General features: G+C 32.1%; 1 protein-coding gene across 1 annotated transcript in view; it reads left to right on the forward strand.

Moving 5' to 3' along the window:
* The window catches only part of LOC142322751 (ras-GEF domain-containing family member 1C-like), a 196,128-nt gene that overhangs the window by 111,323 nt on the left and 66,986 nt on the right, over positions 1-17,819 (forward strand). The window contains exon 6 of the mRNA XM_075361825.1: positions 12,770-12,895. The gene's annotated coding sequence lies outside the window, so the exon portion shown is untranslated. The remainder of the gene's footprint in view (positions 1-12,769; positions 12,896-17,819) is intronic.

Raw genomic sequence — 17,819 nt, forward strand, 5'->3', positions numbered from 1 at the left:
ATTCTATTAACATACAAATTGCATTTTTTAAAAATAATATAGGCCTATTATTTGATCGGAAATCAACTCATTTATTTTATTAATAATGCATTATTCGTGAATGTTTCAAACTAATTTTTTCGAATTGTGTAGATACATTTAACACTTTTATTAAATACCAAACAAGTCGGTGCGGAAGTTAGCCAGACAGAAGTGTTGCTACTGCATCCAAGACGGCTTTTATGAAACTCAGTCTCATCCTACACAAAGTTAAGAATTACCGGTCAGAGACTGTGGAAAGCGAATTCAATACCGTGAATGGTTTCAACAGTTTCTAGCGGAAAATACTAATGATATTTTTGGCCGTGTTTTCTATACCGATGAGGCGTGGGTTCCATTTATGAGGGTATGTATCCACGTACATACCCTGAGAAATGGCAGATTACAAACATCCACATGTGGGTGACACACATCCACATATCTTAAATGAAATTCCTCTACATGACTAGAAAATTGAGATGTGGGTTTCAATATCCAAGAGAAGAATAGTTGGACCAATATTCTTCTCAGAAAGAATAAATTCAGTTCATTCATTCAAGTTCAATTTCATTCAAGTTCATTCAAGAATAAATTCATTGTGAAATCATTCACAAGTTGATGGAAGAGCTAACCGAGAAAGAAATTAGTAATGCTTAGATTCAACAAGAAGGCGCGAACGCGTATACAGCAGGGCAGTCCATGAAGTTACTGCGAGAGGTTTATGAAAATCGATCGAATCATTTCTATGATTTTGTGACCAGCTCATTCGTGGGACTTAAGTCCACTGGATTTTTACTTATGGAGTTATCCAATAAGTAATGTTTATCGAGGAAACCTACATAGCTTCCAGGGTCTTCAAACAGTTATTCTTGATTTCACAAAACATATTCCACATGAACAGCCAGTCTTCAAGAACAAGAAGAAACAAGTGCTTGTTCATGGGGATCATTTCCAACAACTATCGTAAGGCATTTCGATGTTATACGAGTATATTGTTGTACTAGTGCAAATTGATGTTTAATTGCTTTTCAAACGCTGTCTCTAAACTGTACTACTCTTTGCCTTTCCACTAGTTCCTTAAGTGATTGTGGTTATATAAAAAAATCATGTTTTAAAAATATTTAAAAGAAAGTTTTTCTTACCGCATTAGTATAGTTGATACGTCCACCACTTCAAAAATAAATTGTTATACCAGTGTTCGGTATAGAATATCTTTCAGGTTTCGATGCAAAAGACAAATCAAAATGCAGAAAAAAAAATGTTTTCTTCGCACTACTCTATAGTTGTACAGCAAAGTAAAATATCTGTATTATGTTATATAATTATTTGTAAGTAAGTTTATACATTACTATTTGTGTTAATTAAATAAGCCTGCAGAATAAAACTGGATTTCTTTCATCGATATTTCGTTCAGTACAACTCTGAAATAGATTTATTCTTTTGTAACAAATATTATTACTGTAATAAAATTTCTAGTTACGATAATATTTTATATGTACTATATTTTCAATAGAATAATCTGAGGAATTCATTTAGAAACCCGCTCGGTATATATTTTCCTGTTGATACGTTAATAAATAACTTAGGTTCTGGCTGCATTCCAACATGTTTACATTTACTTATTCAATTTGTTATCACGTTGTTTTATCTCGGTAAATTGATTTAAGCATTATCTATGAAGATTTATTTTCATTTATCTCAAGAAATATGTTTAATTTACGGTTAAGAAAATGTATTACTCGGTAGTACTAATGGATCTTTATGGTTAATATGTCTTGTAAATTCAGAAATTTAAAGTTAAATCTAAATTTACTGATTAAATCTTCGAATTTATCTGTAGAAAAAACTTGTTATTAACGTGTAAACAATAATATATATTTTTATTAAGTTTATTAACGGTTAAGTTTCTAAAATCCATTTTAAACATAATTTATAATATATGTACGTTTTTAGTTTGTTATAAATGTTACGCATAATTGGAAAAAATATATCTTTAATTTAGTTTCTTTGCGAAACCAAAGACTGAATTAATAAGTATAGGGTTGATAGAGCTACTTAATTTTATAGACAATGGTACTCAAACGAAGATATTTATAACGCTGTGATGATATTTATTACACTTTAACTTATCCCGTCAATAAAGGTCCATTTATCAATTATTGTCTTGTTTTGAACGTAATAGACTAATGGGAGTCGTAAGAAATTTTAAACTCATGTGATCCCACGTATCATCAATTTTACAAATTTGTATTTTGTCTAAATTTTTTGCTGTATCATCAGTATTTTTTTTTCCGTTTTTGATACTATTTTTATCACTGATAATAACGCGCGGTGGAGAGGAGCAGGAAGTTAAATCGCTAGCCTTCTGTGGAGAGGTTGATCGTTCGAGGCTAAACCGTTTTCTCTTGCCACCGTTTTGTTGACAGTTTCTAATTAACTATACACTCTGTATCGGCAGTCCATGAATGTTAACGAAGTACAGATACACTCTTTACATAAGTAAGAGATGCAGCTGCCTACGAGCTTCGGAATATCATACCGATCAATTGTTGAATTGAAATTAACATTAGGATCTTTTGCGTTAATCCCACCAACGGTATTTAATTATATATTACAAAAAAATTAATTTTTCAATTATTATTATTATTGAAACAATCACTTTCCGTAGGTAGTTGAAATATCCACGTTGAAGAATCGTATAATTTAAATACAAGACAAACAATATGATTCTCTGGTCTAGTACATTGATAGATTATAAAAAAATAATAATAATTTAAAAATATGATTAATTAAAGTTAAGAAAAGAAAGTTAACAACTTATTTAATATGCTACAAAATACGAATTAGAACAAATAAATTGGCCTAATTTGTTAGCCAGAATTGTTTTATATCTTTTATGCTTCTTTTTATGTTTTATATTCTTTTTGCTTCAAAAAAATCGTTTTGGTTTGGTTTCCATGGTGCCACAAGCATTCGAATCGGTAGGAATCTAACAGCTTCCTTCTGATCTCACGCTCCTTTTTGTTCCGATCCTTTGAATCTGTCAGTATCGTTGCTACTGAATGTTTAAATCCGTTTGTAGATTTACGAATTTCTCAGAATGATGTAACGAAATATTTCCGAAATTCATACAAAGTAATCGTGAATTACGTTGTGCCGTTTTTAAATTATTCAAGAATAAACCCGTAAAGGTTTTATGCTTTTACGGTCAGGTCACCATACAAGAAACCGTTCTTGTTCCGTCTATCTAAGACTATTGCCTAGAATATACTTTACTGACATTATATTCAAGTTATAAGGACAAGAATCATCTACTTCTACGACAAATTTTCCTTTGATTTATAAAAAGAATTTGTGTCACAAACCTCATAGAGATACTTTTTCCAATCTGTTACCGTACGTTTGTTCATGCCAAACTCGATCGTGCAAAATTTGGTACTCTTGTACTCGACAGTAAACAAATAGAAGAATAGTGTGTAATGTGAATAAGAATGTTTTGAATCCATATACGTAGTCTTAAAACAGACCTCTATGATACGTGAAAACAAAAAGAATATTAAATAGAAGTTGTGCTCCACTGTCGTCAAGTATAAATGTGTTCATTAATGATTAATACGGTAATTACAGCATGCATCGCTATGAACAATATTAAAATAAGTTATGGTTGCTGTCGCGTACAACTAAGCATCTGTGACTTAATGAAGTCAATTTAATGATTCATACACAATAAATTATGGTTAATATTACATTAAACAAATTTATTGTCAACACATAATGTAATGACTAGAAGCAAACAAAGTATTACAGCCCATTAACTGCGGCTGGGAATATATACAGAAGACCCTAATATCATTATTAGTAATAAATAATTCCAGACAAGGTACAGTAATACTACGGCAATTACTTTCTTAGCTGGCGCTTAGAGTCACTCTCTGCGTGTAGTAGGTCCGACTACAGTGTGTTACGCAACCGGTTGGCATACGCCTCGAATTTCTACATTTCGAATATTTTGTTTTAAATTATTTCAAGAAATTCGAGAATTATGAATAATAACCCTGACAAGTAGATGAACTTCAGTCAGTATGATAATATTTGTTACTCTTTTTTTTTGAGTTATTGTTGTGTACACGACAAACTTATTGTATGCAGTATGTAGAGAATACTATTTATACAATGACACCAGTCTAAGCATACGCTAAAAGTGTACCCTTGAACTGGGTACCTCTGTTTGATATTTGGCAAATTCAGAATATCCAACAAGGAATGCTCTAATTTACTTAAGATGGAAAACTTATTTTTCAAATATTATAAAGTAAAAATTAAATGTAAAATATTTATTTTTTATTAATTTTTATGCAAATATTAAATACCACTAAAATTTGAGTTTCTTTTAATTAATTTAAAAATAATTAATCGCAATGCACAACTCTAGCACAGTACTAATTTTCTGCTAATTCATTATAGGGATTTAATTATTATTTTTTCCTTTAAAGTAGAAAATAAATAAATAACGTTTTTGAAGGAGACTTTCATATAAAAACTGCAACAGATAGCAGACTTGTGTAAATTAAAACGCAATTATCATTATTTTCGTATTTTTATTTTTACATTTTTATTATGCAATAACGGAATTATTTCAAATTATTTTCAATTATGAAATATGTACATGAAAATTCGAAACGGCAGTAGTAATTTTATTTTATCTCTGTGAAAAGGTAAAATTTTTATTTTTATGCAAATACCAGAAGTATTCAGCATCGTTGTCATAACATAGTTATATCATCATCAGTTTTTTAACGTATTATTTATTTTAATAAAATTTCTATAATTAAAGCCACTTTACTTTAATATGAACTACCACCTGTCGTTCTGAAAGTTTTCGGCCTGAAATACAGATGGCGCTAGAATAATCAAATTACTTGATATTTGTCGGCGATTATCAGCCTTTAGATGGCGAGCTGCGAAGTTTCAGACGCGTGCGTTTAGTGGCTTGACTGGCGATCGAGTAAAGGAAACAAGTTTAGATATTAAAAAAAAAAAAGGATAAAATTGAATTTTGAGCTTTTATAAGTATTTTGTTTTAAAAGGTACGACGATGTACATAATAAAAGAGTTAAGATTCCACGTTAAAGTATTCTTCCACTTTGTTTTCGATGGTAAAAAAATGGTCAGCCGAATTTAAACGAGGACGTAGATCCATTTATCATAACGAACTCGCAGTACGCCTAAAAACAGTTAAGACGGACGAAATCGTCAAAAAATCAACAATCCCATATTAAATTATAACCAACTGAAGGTACGCAAGCTTGCTGATATGACAAACATCTCGATAGACAGTGTCCAGTACACTTTACACGATATTTTAGATACACAAAATGTTTCCGATTGGTGGATGGCAAGTTAGTTAATAGTCAATCAAAAACGCGTTTTACGGAACTCTTATGAAAAAGCTAGTGTGCTCTTTCACCACCATGATTCGGCTACACACAAGTCTCAGGTTGTTGCAAAACTCCATGTCTTACGCTTGGATGGCGGCTATATGCACCGAATTCGCCGGATTTGGCTTCCAGTTATTTTCCGTTCTAAAAACCTGAAGAAATGGCCTGCTGGAAGAAGAACCACTTAAAACGATTAGGTGTGGGTGAGATACCCCTTATTTTGCAGAGGTTGACAAATCGCATTACTGAGGGTTATAAAAAGATGTGAAATTGTTGGTCTAAATGTTTGGAATTGCAAATTTCAAATAAAAAAACGTCTGAAAAATCTTCTTTTTCTTTTGTCAGCCCGAGAGTTTTACGAAAGACCCCTATGTAGATTTTCAGAGAATTACTTAATTTGTTTTTTATTTTTTTTACGAATGTGGTGTTATTTTTTTATATTTATAAATATGTATATGTATATATATTAAATCAAAGTTGATCTCATCCAATCTGTTTATTCATATTTATCTATTTATATAATTATATATGTTTAGATTGACCTGTTTGTGTATTTTAAATTGTTTACATTACTTCAATATTAAAATGTTTTGAATGATGAATCGTTTCAAATTGCGTTAGTTTGTTTTTCAATTTGTAGGGCACAGATTATTCATTTTAATTAAGATTCGATTCAACTTGAACATTCATTTACTATAAAAAGAGTAAAAAAATATATAAACATGATTGGTCTAAGTAAATCTCAATTCATTTGATATGTATATATAATTTTGTACAATTCAGTCAATTTTATTTTTTATTTTTTTGTAATTATGTAACATTACACAAACCTGTAGTTAATTAAGTACTGGTTGTTAATTATTAGTGCAGCATGAAATTCGTTTAACGTTAATTAAGATTGTAATATATACTTTATAGATCAATTTTTTGCTATAAAAATAAATTTTTTTTATCTCCTTCAGTGATAACACAAGTCAAATATCTGATATCCGTACGGGGTAAAATTTCTTATGTTCTATATTGCTAAGGAACAACAGTTAAAATTTCAAAATAATTTCGTACAGAACTTTTATAATTCATTGCCCTGAAATCGCTTGCTAAACTAGATTCCTTGCATATAAATAAAATGTAAAGGAAGGGGGTAAGTAATCCAACTAAACAAACTATAAAAAGTTTCTATAAAATTCGTATAATTCTATTTCCTTTCAATTTTGTCGATTAGAATTTTTTTTTTAAGTCCATCTTCAGCTTTTAAATAAAAAAATAAATTTTAGTTTTGCGAAAAAGAAGTTGGAACCATAGTTCCAACTTCTGTTTGAAATATAATAGAAAACACCAAAAGAAAATATTTAGAGTTGAAAATGAGCTATCATAATAGTATAAATCATAACTATTGAACTGTTATGAACTATCACGAAGGACAGAAATAGATTAGAAGCGCTTAGATAATTTTTTTTAGATACTAAAAAGAAAAAACATCTCACTACGTTACGAAATATTTTTCCCACGTATGTTTAACGTCACTGATGTTTAGTTTCTCCAGATTAACGTTTATTATTCAGTTGTAAACTGTGCATAGAATTATAACTGATGAAAATTTTTGAATCGATCACCGTTTAAATCTTGTTAAGATAGAAATATCTGAAGAAATCTTTTGAAATTTTCTTACTGATGAACGACTTGCAGCACGTTCTCTTTGATTTCTTATAGGTAAATTTATTACGTAATTATTTTTATTCTTTAACAATGAATGAACTACGTACGAGTTATTTAAAACTAGTAGTCTTTGAATTTATTTATTGAAAAATTTCATTTTAATGATTCCAGATGTACTTTCTTCCATTCCTTTTTTTTTATCTCAAATATATAAATAATTGTAATGGAATATTACAGTTTTCAAAAATTAGCAATACGATTGTTAAAAAATGAAATAAAAAAGTAAATTTGATGTAACATATCAAGGTGTTTAAAATATTTGAGATTCATAATCGATCGTTTTGCAGTTAACGTTTGATCGTTCAGAAAATTACATACATTTTTGAATTAATCATACATATTTCTGTGAAATTAATAATTCCATAAAGATTTACCCATTAAACAAAAAGTAGCAACTGAACATTAGGCGTGTAGCACCATATTAAATATTCGTTTCTTTTTATAGCTGTGACATATACTTCAGATATGAGTTTCAACCGAATTTCTGTTTTCGGACTGTAATAATCATTTATATCATACCGAGTGAGCAACGTAAAACTGAACCGCTACAAAGTAAACACAATTGCAACAAGTAAAACTTTATCCTATCCGGGAAATGAAATAATGAAAACGTAAATTAAATTAAATTCTGTATTTACATTAACAAAAGTTTACTTATTTATCATATTTTTATTAAAGATGTTCGAAATGATCGCCGTCTTAGCGATGCAATTTTGTGCGTGAATTATCATTTGGATGGTTACCTGACGGAAAATGTTATTGTATTGTATTGCATCGATATTGTAAGGATTTGATTCGTAGGACTTTACTCTTTAAATAGCTATGAAGGGAAAAATCACAACTAGACAAATTTAGGAAAGGTGTAGGTTATCGCCTCTGTTAACAGTTTGTTTTTCTCAAATAAATCTGCATGAACACGTTCTAGTGAATCATTTGATGGCATCGGTTTTCTCATCGTGAAGTGGACGCTCAAACATCCGGTGAGATTTCCAGTTATCCACTATATGGTGTTATGCGAATTAACAGGCCCATATAAATGAAATCGTACTTAGGCCGTATGAAATACAGCATCTGTCTATCGAAAGTGTTTTCGAGAAGCCGGTCGCAGTAATTATGAGGTTTAAGTTTGACTGTTCTCTGAAGTTACACGGTATGGTTTGAGATTTTTAATCGTAAAGAATTGTACACCAAAGTATTTTACTCCGCTTTTTTGTGATAACTTACGTGTAGATTTTTTCGGAGCGGCAGAAATTCTCCTTCAAATATTAATTATGTTCTCAAGAATAGTAACGGAAGATCGCCTATTTCATCTTGCGTTCGAAACCGACCTCATTTTGCGCCATTTTTTAACCGAATCTTGTGTGCTACTTTTTTGTGGGATTAAAGGAATCTTACTCTTTGATTTAGACGGTAAAGAAGTAAGCTGCTGAATTTATTTCAGTGCTGAATTGAAACGTGGTTGTACATTCATTCAGAATGAATACGCTCAGAAGTTGAAAAGCTGGTACCACCAACAAAATTGTTACAAAAATCACAATGCTGAATTAAATGATCACCGACTGAAAGTACGCGAACATGCTGACTTCGCAAACATTTCGATAGTTCGTGTAGATTACGTTTAAGATTATGTTTTGGAAAAAAAACCTTTATGTTCGATGCGTGCTGCGTTTGTTAACAGTATCCTTGCACACCTATCTCGACTCGTTTTGCATCATGTTCTGCAAAACTTCATGACCTACGCTTTTGAGTGCTTTCGTATGCGCTGTATTCGCTGCATTTGGTTCCTTGCAATTACTTCCTCTTCATTCTTCTTCGATTACTTCAAATTATGAAACCAAAATTGAGGCGACCGCTTATTTTAGCAAAATTGGGCAAATCGCATTATACAGATAGTATTAAAAATTGGTACAGATACTATTAAAAAATTAGTATGTTGTTGGTCTAAATTTATCGAATTTCAAGATGACAAAACTGAAAAATCTTTATTTTCTTTGTCAGGCTGAGAACACTCCTAACGGCACTAGTAGGTAGATTCAAATGCCTAGTGGAAAATGTTTCTTAGACTTCGAGCTCTGAATTCGTCCTTCTTTATGAAGTCTTCTAACAAATTTTATAATAATTGAATGGAATTCGACTGTGTTCTTATTGTTTAGTAGACCTTTGTCAATTATTTTATCATCCATTTATAAATAAAGTACACAACCAACATTCTTAATCATATCTACAACGTTTCCAGAACTTAAACAATTTTAAGATAATTGTTCTTATTATATTACATTTTATATTTTTTACAATCACCTCTTGCCTGGCTTTTTAAAACTTTATTTTAATTCTCGAATTTTTCTCAATCAATAGTTTATATCATCGATTTTCTTCAAATTATTCTCCAATTTGACACGATAAAGATTTAGTTTCGTATGGCATAGGTTAAATGAAAGGAAAAAATTATGTAGGCAGGCCACATTGGGAATATATAAAACAAATTGTTAGGGATGTAGGATGTAGGGGATATACCGAAATGAAACGACTAGCACTAGATAGGGAATCTTGGAGAGCTGCATCAAACCAGTCAAATGACTAAAGACAAAAAAAAAAGGTTAAATGACTTTCCTACAACATTCTGTTCGTTTTCAGTACAGAATTACTTCATTAGATCAATTGATGCGACTTTATTCTCAGGATCTTATCTTCTAGCCTAAAGTTTTCTTTCTTCTTATCTGACGGGCCGAGTAACTTCACGCTAGATTACTCTCCAAGCTTATCGTGTTCATATCTTCTACCTTCACATACAACCAACTGACATGAAAAGTTTCAGACATGAGCAGCATTTAATTTTTGAAACTGCAAAGCTAAAAGATCTGAGAGTTCTCTTTCAACAGAATTCCGTCATCGTAGATAAATTGGAAATTACTAACATAAAAAATGAATGAAATTATATGAAAAATAGATTGTATAGGCCTCACTGTTACATAATGTTCGACGATTTTTACTGTACTGATTATCAAAAAGCCTTGCTAATATGCATCTGTCGTTCGTGACAATCCAAACTTATTTGAAGTTATAACAAATATGATTGAACATTTAAATATATTTAGTAGAATTAACATGATGATATATCCGAATCGAGCAAAAATATAATGTGAAGGCGGAAACTATCAACTCAAGAAAGAATGGAGGATTTATTGTGAATAAAATAATGGAGTCAACCTCTAGTTTAAATGCTTTTACTGAACACATAGAAATTCATTTATATGATTACATAGAGAATGACCCCACACCTTTATTTCATTCCCTCCATAATTCTCACATATTTGGATATCTGTATTTTCACCCGGATGACATGTACAATAGCATAATTATATGATCGATGAAAACAACAGGAACTGCTTCACTCCTCATTTTTCATATTAAACTAGGCATATAATGCTTGTGTATCTTATATGGTCAAAAATATTTTAAATTAGTTATAATTATAAAATAAAAGAGTGTCCAATTAAATTGCATAACTTCACTAATCATTTTGTTTTTGTTTTAATGAGTTACGTAAAAATACGATTAAATTTTAGTCATACATGTATGTATATTTTGGGGTCTGGAAAATTTATCGCCAGTAATTAATCGCTAGCAGTTTACCGCCGCGTCAGTTTATCGCATAAACAATTTATAGTCTACACATTATCGCTAGCCGCACAGTATATAAATTATTAATAAGAAATATTATGCGCTATACCTCTTAGGTAATCAACATCACCTCGTTCATTATATGCACTAACGAGCCTTTTAATTAATTCATCCCAATCGGGATACTTCTTTTTTTTGTTGCTCGTATCACTTCCTCTTAAATATTTTTCAATGAACATTTCGTTAATACTTTGTTCTTTTTTAGTGTGATCGATAAATTTCCATATGTTGGGATGATAAGCAGCGACTTGTTCCTCAAATCCTCTACGTCAACAAAATTATTCGTTCTTCGTAACCCTTCAAAGACAAACCGGCGCAAGTTCCATATTTCATGAAATACTTTCGTGTTCGACGAAGATTTTGTCTGATTGGGCGTCCAAAAAATCCATATCTCTTCAGAATAATCAAAAACGTTTTGTGATTCTGGAGGAAAAACACAATTTACACACAAGTGTTAAAAAACGATGGTCCCAACAGGAGTGGGTAAAAATGCAATTAATAACAAAAATAGCATATTTAAAGAAAAATTAGCATCAGTTTCATAACTTTGTTTCAATCCATTTTCCTAAATGGAACGAAAAATACATTGTGAAAAATGGAGAAAACAACCCCGCTAAGAAGCGTTAGGAAAACACTTCTGCAAGCATTCATCACTTCCGTCTCAAAATCTATAGTTATTAATTGCGGGGCCGATCCGATTACAATACTATCACATGCTGCAGTACAGATATATACCTTTCCTCAAACTTATTAGGCTATAATGTATAGACTAATGGAAGCGATATTTTGTCTTTGAATCCATGTATGAAAAAGTAAGAGAACAGATTTGAAAGTCTCATCGGCATACTAGTGTTCAGTTCGCATTAACAACTCCAAATTTCTTTTTGTATTGAAAATTAACATACGATTTTCCTCGGGTCCAAAATCAAATTGTAGAAACGATTCTTCATTGCATCTGTAAAAAATTATGTCTCTACGATGCTTTGGAAGAACTGGGCCATCAAATTTCGATTTCTTATATTTTGGATCGTTCATTTCATTGTAACTACACTTGGAAGCTACTTGCGTACAGATTCTCTAAATATTTGTAATAATACGATGAGGCGTATAATTTGTTGTTTCAGCATAAGGTCTGATGGTATCAAAAAGTTGCACTGCCTCAACTCCTGCTGCGTCTTTACAATGATTGTGTTCCTTCCATGTTTTAACGATAGAGTTATCTACCGTAGTAACTCGAGCAACACATTTGGTTTTTGGTTAATTTTGACCTTTCAATGAATTTTTATTTCATTTTGCCTGTTTTTATAAAATAAATATCCACTAAATCAGGTTTTCAGCTTTTCTTTTTCTGATTTCAAAAATTTCACCCACATGATACGTTTATAAACTCGCAAAGGATGAAAAGTAAACTGAATAAAGAAAGCTTTGTGATTGTAAGCGTGTATAAACATATAAGTACCTCCTAGATTGGCACGCTCTAACCCAACTCTCCTAAAACATACTACTGAAGTTAAAGGGATTGAGTAGGTATCTACTAATTCCAATTTTGAAAAATAACAGGCAATGAAATTAAACCACCTGCAATGAATGGTATGTATTTCTAAGAAACGTATACCTAAGAAATACCTTGGAAATGTTTACCTAGCAAATAACTTAAGCTGCACTTAATTCTTAAATAATACCTATAGAAAAACTTTATTTTCGATTTAAAATGAACGATAAATTATATGTATTGGCTGGCGATAGAATAATCTAGCGATTATTTGTAGGCAATAAAACTGTTTATGCGATAAACTTATGCGACGGTTAACTGCTGGCGACTAATTGCTTGTGGTGAATTGCGGGCGATAAACTTTCCTATATTCATATTTTTTTAAATTATTTTATACATACGTACTCTTTTTTCTTTTTTTCAGATAAAAAGGCGGAGGCTGTTATTTTGGAATGTTATAAAAGGAATTATTTCTTTTAAAATACTACTAAATGTGTGCTCTTGTCTGTGCCTGAAGCAATGTGATATTGATATTTAATAGGATGAAATAGTAAGTTTTCTCCTTCTATAATTATAATTATTATTTTTAATAGCAATAAAACATTAATGAATAATTAATGTTACTATGAAATATTATATAACTAACCGGTCAGAGCTCGCTTTTCTCGCCTTTCCTGTCTGGACCCGGTGTGTTCTTTATTTCATACTTGTGAGGATAATACTGATAAGGAACAATTAAAGCCGGAGAAGCTTTCTTTCCTCCAAAGTTTCCCTCGTTCTTGACATAGAAGCTCTGATACGCTCCTGCTGTAGAAGACGCTCCCGTTGTTCAGGGGTTTCCGACGCACGGATGGCTTCATTTTTTTTTATATTAGTTGCAGGAGTTATCTGACCAATACCTTTCTTTTCTTTGGTGGAATTTCGATAAGTTTGAAGGGTACGAAGTCAAAAGTTCCAGTGCAAAACTTCCAGAATTATTAATTTTCTAAAGCCCTTTTTCCAACATAATTATTTTCCCAATATTATTATTTATCCGCTTATAATTGTTCTAGTATTTGAAAATATTTTTTTCAGAAATCATCGACTTCCATAGTAACGACTATTGTCTTGTATTTTTTTAAACTTAATCGCAAAATTTTTGGTTGGTTGGAGAATACACTGAGTTTGTAAAAAAGCCTTTTGGTTCCCCTTTCCACTTCCAAACATAACAATACGAACACAATTCTGACATTGCGCCAATATGTACATAAGCGGCATACTTAATCTGTGCGTTGTATGCAGCTAAAGACACTTCTGTCCTTATTTAACTATGATGCTTCTAAATGACAATAGTACCAACTTGTAAGAAAATTTAATTGAAAATCGCATTGCATATTTAATGCAGCTCGTGTCTTGGTGTAGCGCTCTCGATCAGGAGCTAACCGAAAATCACGCTATTCAGCCTTTTTTCAGAGGACCGAAATATTCTCAATCTTTCAGCAAGACTTTGCATAATAAAACAGGTTATTTCTCTTTCTTGAAGGCATATTATTTTGACGTTTGACAATCCAATATCGTCAATGAAAATAATAATTATTTATTAATAATAAAATATTAAATATTTTACAGATTAGGTTAGGTGATTAGTACATAGATCTGAACTCTGCCATCTTTTTCTTTTACCTTGGTAAAAGTTTATTATAAGATTAGTTTGTTTTCTTTAATGAATATCTTTAATATCTGAATCTCCATTAGGAATTTGGTGATAATTCTAACTGGAGATAATGATCACGCTGTATGGTACAATTCTCCAAAATTTTATTAAAATCTGTTCAATAGATCTTGCGTGATGCGCGCACAGGGACGATCATAGTTACCATCTTAATTATATTGTCGTGTGCTCGCGGCTCGATCAGGATATTGAGAGATTGACAGTTGAAATTGTTTATATAATTACAATTTATTGGTTTAAGAACAAAAGTAAAACAAGACAAATCAATAATTATAATAATGACAATAGTAATAATAATAATAAGTGACAATAATAAACAATCCACAATAATAATTAGAATAATGACAGTAATAAATAAACAAATAACGATCGTAGTAATCACAACAACAACAATAATAATATTAATTGACTTTAAGTTGACTCGCCGTGAACAAGTAGCTGTGACCAGACTTAGAATCGGTCACACGCGATTGACAAATTCATATTTGTTAACCGGCGAAGAGAGACCAATGTGCGGTGTTTGTAATAAAACACTTACAATTAAGCATCTAATAGAAGAGTGTACAATATATGAGGGCCTCATATATTGTACACTCATATATTGTACACTGAAGAAGTGACATTACTGCTGATCTGGATAATGGAAATGAAGAAAAGATAGTTGCATTTTTACACGCCAGTGGACTTCTTAGAAGTTTGTAAAAGTTGAAAAATTTGTAAAGCTGTGTTAAAGAATCTCTAAGTGGAATTCATTATGTATATGGGAGTCTCGAAGCGTGGCACGTGTAGTGACGGGAGGTAGCCCTCTTCCCTAGGCCATCCTGGCTCGTCTGCATTCAAGAGCAGTAAGTCGGGGTGTGTCCAATGATGGCATGGGGGACCCTCAAGGGTAAACTGAGGGCGCGAGGCTATGGGTGGGCGTAGTGCATGCCTATAGCCTATTTATAAGTAGGAGTCAACTGCCACGGCGCCTTGGCACGACTGATATACTGCTCATCGGCGGTTCTGGTCGCCCCGAGGGTGCATAAACAAACTATAAACGAGACAGGTAGAAGGAAATGGTATTGATAAGTTGTATTTTTTTAATTTCATGGTTTTTTGAGAACCTTATCTCAAATTTTAATATCGGGGCCCTTTACACCCCGTAAGTGTTGTGTTTGTCTTTGTTGTTTGTGTCTTAATGTTTTCGTGTAGTTTGTTCTTTTAAATAAAATGTAAGGGCCCTTTACACTCTTACATATGACGATCCTGATTGTGATACTAACTTCTTTCTAAGAACGTGACGAGGGCTAATGACCTTAGTAGTCGATGCCCGTAAAAATTCAAGAAAAAAAATTAATTATAATAATAAACGCCAATAATAATAACAGTGTTTACAAAACAGAATTGAAAATAATTGTCATGATTTATCCACAGGTAGATAAATAATGAAAACCAGAATTCAGTTCCATTGAAAAAAGACATTAGAATGAGCGCTAGTCTTAACGATTTTAACCAATAGTCTTGTATTAACAACAATAGTACAATAGATAAGACAAATATAAAGTTCTTTTAGTCCAAATACCTTCGCTTTTCGCAAATAAAATTACCCTAACAATTTATGAATGAAATTTAGTACATTATCTCTTTCACTTATAGTCATACAGTAACTCACCGAATTATTTCTTGTTTTATTGTACTCGAATTACTTGTAACGTCACCCTAATCGCGCCGAACTTATGCAAGTTCGGCGCGAGGATAGAGGAGTTATTATGCAATAACTCCTCTATCGTATCATTTTCGCAGACTCTTCTCACAGGCTCGCATCTCGCAGACTCTCATCCATATCTCGCTTGGTCTGTATTGCAGAACTAATTTCATCTGGTCTTCACCGGAGTATTTATACTCCAATCCTCTTTACCTGCCGGACCGGAAACAACTCGAAGCGTGAGAATGATCGACCACCCTCACATTTACCCGTCAAATTTCAAACCTTGGTCCGGTAACTCTTCTCATGGTGTTTAATATGTCAGTGAGCAGTATTACAAAAGACGATACGAGCAGTATTACGTTAAACGGGTCTGTTACCTTTACTAAAATGGTTTCTTTTGGCTCATTTCTGGATTCCTCCCAATATTATGTTTTCTACTACCTTCTTAATTGGCAGGAATCCGTTACCCAGGTCCGCTATACCGGTCTTGTTACAATATGTATAGATAACTTAGCTGGCCTGTCTAGCTAGAACCTGGACCCTCGGGGCTTAGGTCATCCCAGGCGAATCCTGAAGCCAACTCAGGAGGTCCTCGGGGCCTCCCGTGGTCAAGGAGCCTACCCCATGACCGCAGAGCTCGCAATTATCATCTACCCAGGGAGCTCAACTTCCTGGATTCCCGTCCTGTACGTTATCCTCATGGTTGTAAGAATAATATTGATAAATATTAATTATAGTATTCAACTTTATAGAAACGTGAAAAGGAAACTAAATTACAAAAATATATAATAATAGTCACTACGGTAATTAAAGTACACACACCTTTGACGACGAAAAATTCATAACTTATTTCTTTGCCATGATAGCAGAAATATAATAATGAAGTAAAAGGATTAATCTATTTCTTCCTTAATGAATATCTTCTATTCACAACTTCTCCCTCCTTGTGGGCGAAGAAATAATAAATATTTTTAACATCTTAAACTTCTAGGGGGCTAGGACCTCGGTCGATGGTTTAATGAAGCAAACCTTCCCTGGGATAACAGGAATGTACCCTCCAAATCTGAAAGGAATTGTTCAGTTGATTCTCGTGTGATGCAATAACAAAAAAACAGAACAACTTTACAACTTTTTATATATATATATATATTTCCGAATAACCGTGATCTGTCAGATTGAGAGTGTACATGATGCATGCAAAATTTAGCCTTCAACCAATTAACAAATACCCCGTTTGAATTTTGATAATCGACGATTATTTTCAGAGATATTACAAGAGCAGCTCATTTTACCTTCCAAAATAGCTCTCCAGGGGCACCCCGTTTGTTACCAGTTGGTGATGATTGGTCTAGCATCTCACGAAGTGCTCGCATACCGCACCACTCTAGCCTCACACGCAATCCTTATGGGAAGCCCATTGTTGTTAAACAGAAATTTATTTAATATTACTTTATTTAACGTAAATCTAATTCTATTATTTGTATAATATTATTCATTCGATTGATTCAAATCATTCATTTCAAACCCAGCTCACACAGTGATATTCCCACACGTCTCAGCAATAGTTGACCTGAGACTATACAAGACTACACTTCATTTACATTCATGGATATCATCCTCTGAAGTAATACCTTACGGTGGTTCCAAAGGTAAACAGAAAAGAGAGAGAGAGAGAGCTCACACAGTGTGATAGGTACTCGCAGTTCACAGTTCATTTATTCAATTCATTAAATTTTGTGCTTCAATCGGCAAATCTCCACTACTTAATTATATATGTACTATATATACATATTTACAGATTTTTTGAGATGAAATATATGTACTAACCTTCTCAGTTATGCCAAGAAATACGGGTAAAAGTTTAATTGTAATTGATCGAGTAGTTTTTTGTTCATTCCTAACAAACAAAAGCCCTCTTCCTCTTTGTAAAATAGTATAGATACAGATACGAGTAAATAAAAGATTTTTATTTAATAACATAAGATATTTTTGTAGGATGTTTTACTTTATATATATAATAATGCCGTTAGTGTACAGGGAAAGACAAAGACACAAGTATTGTTTAATATCTGT

This window comes from Lycorma delicatula, chromosome 4 (assembly GCF_047948215.1).
Source record: "Lycorma delicatula isolate Av1 chromosome 4, ASM4794821v1, whole genome shotgun sequence".
NCBI classification, from domain to species: Eukaryota; Metazoa; Arthropoda; class Insecta; order Hemiptera; family Fulgoridae; genus Lycorma; species Lycorma delicatula.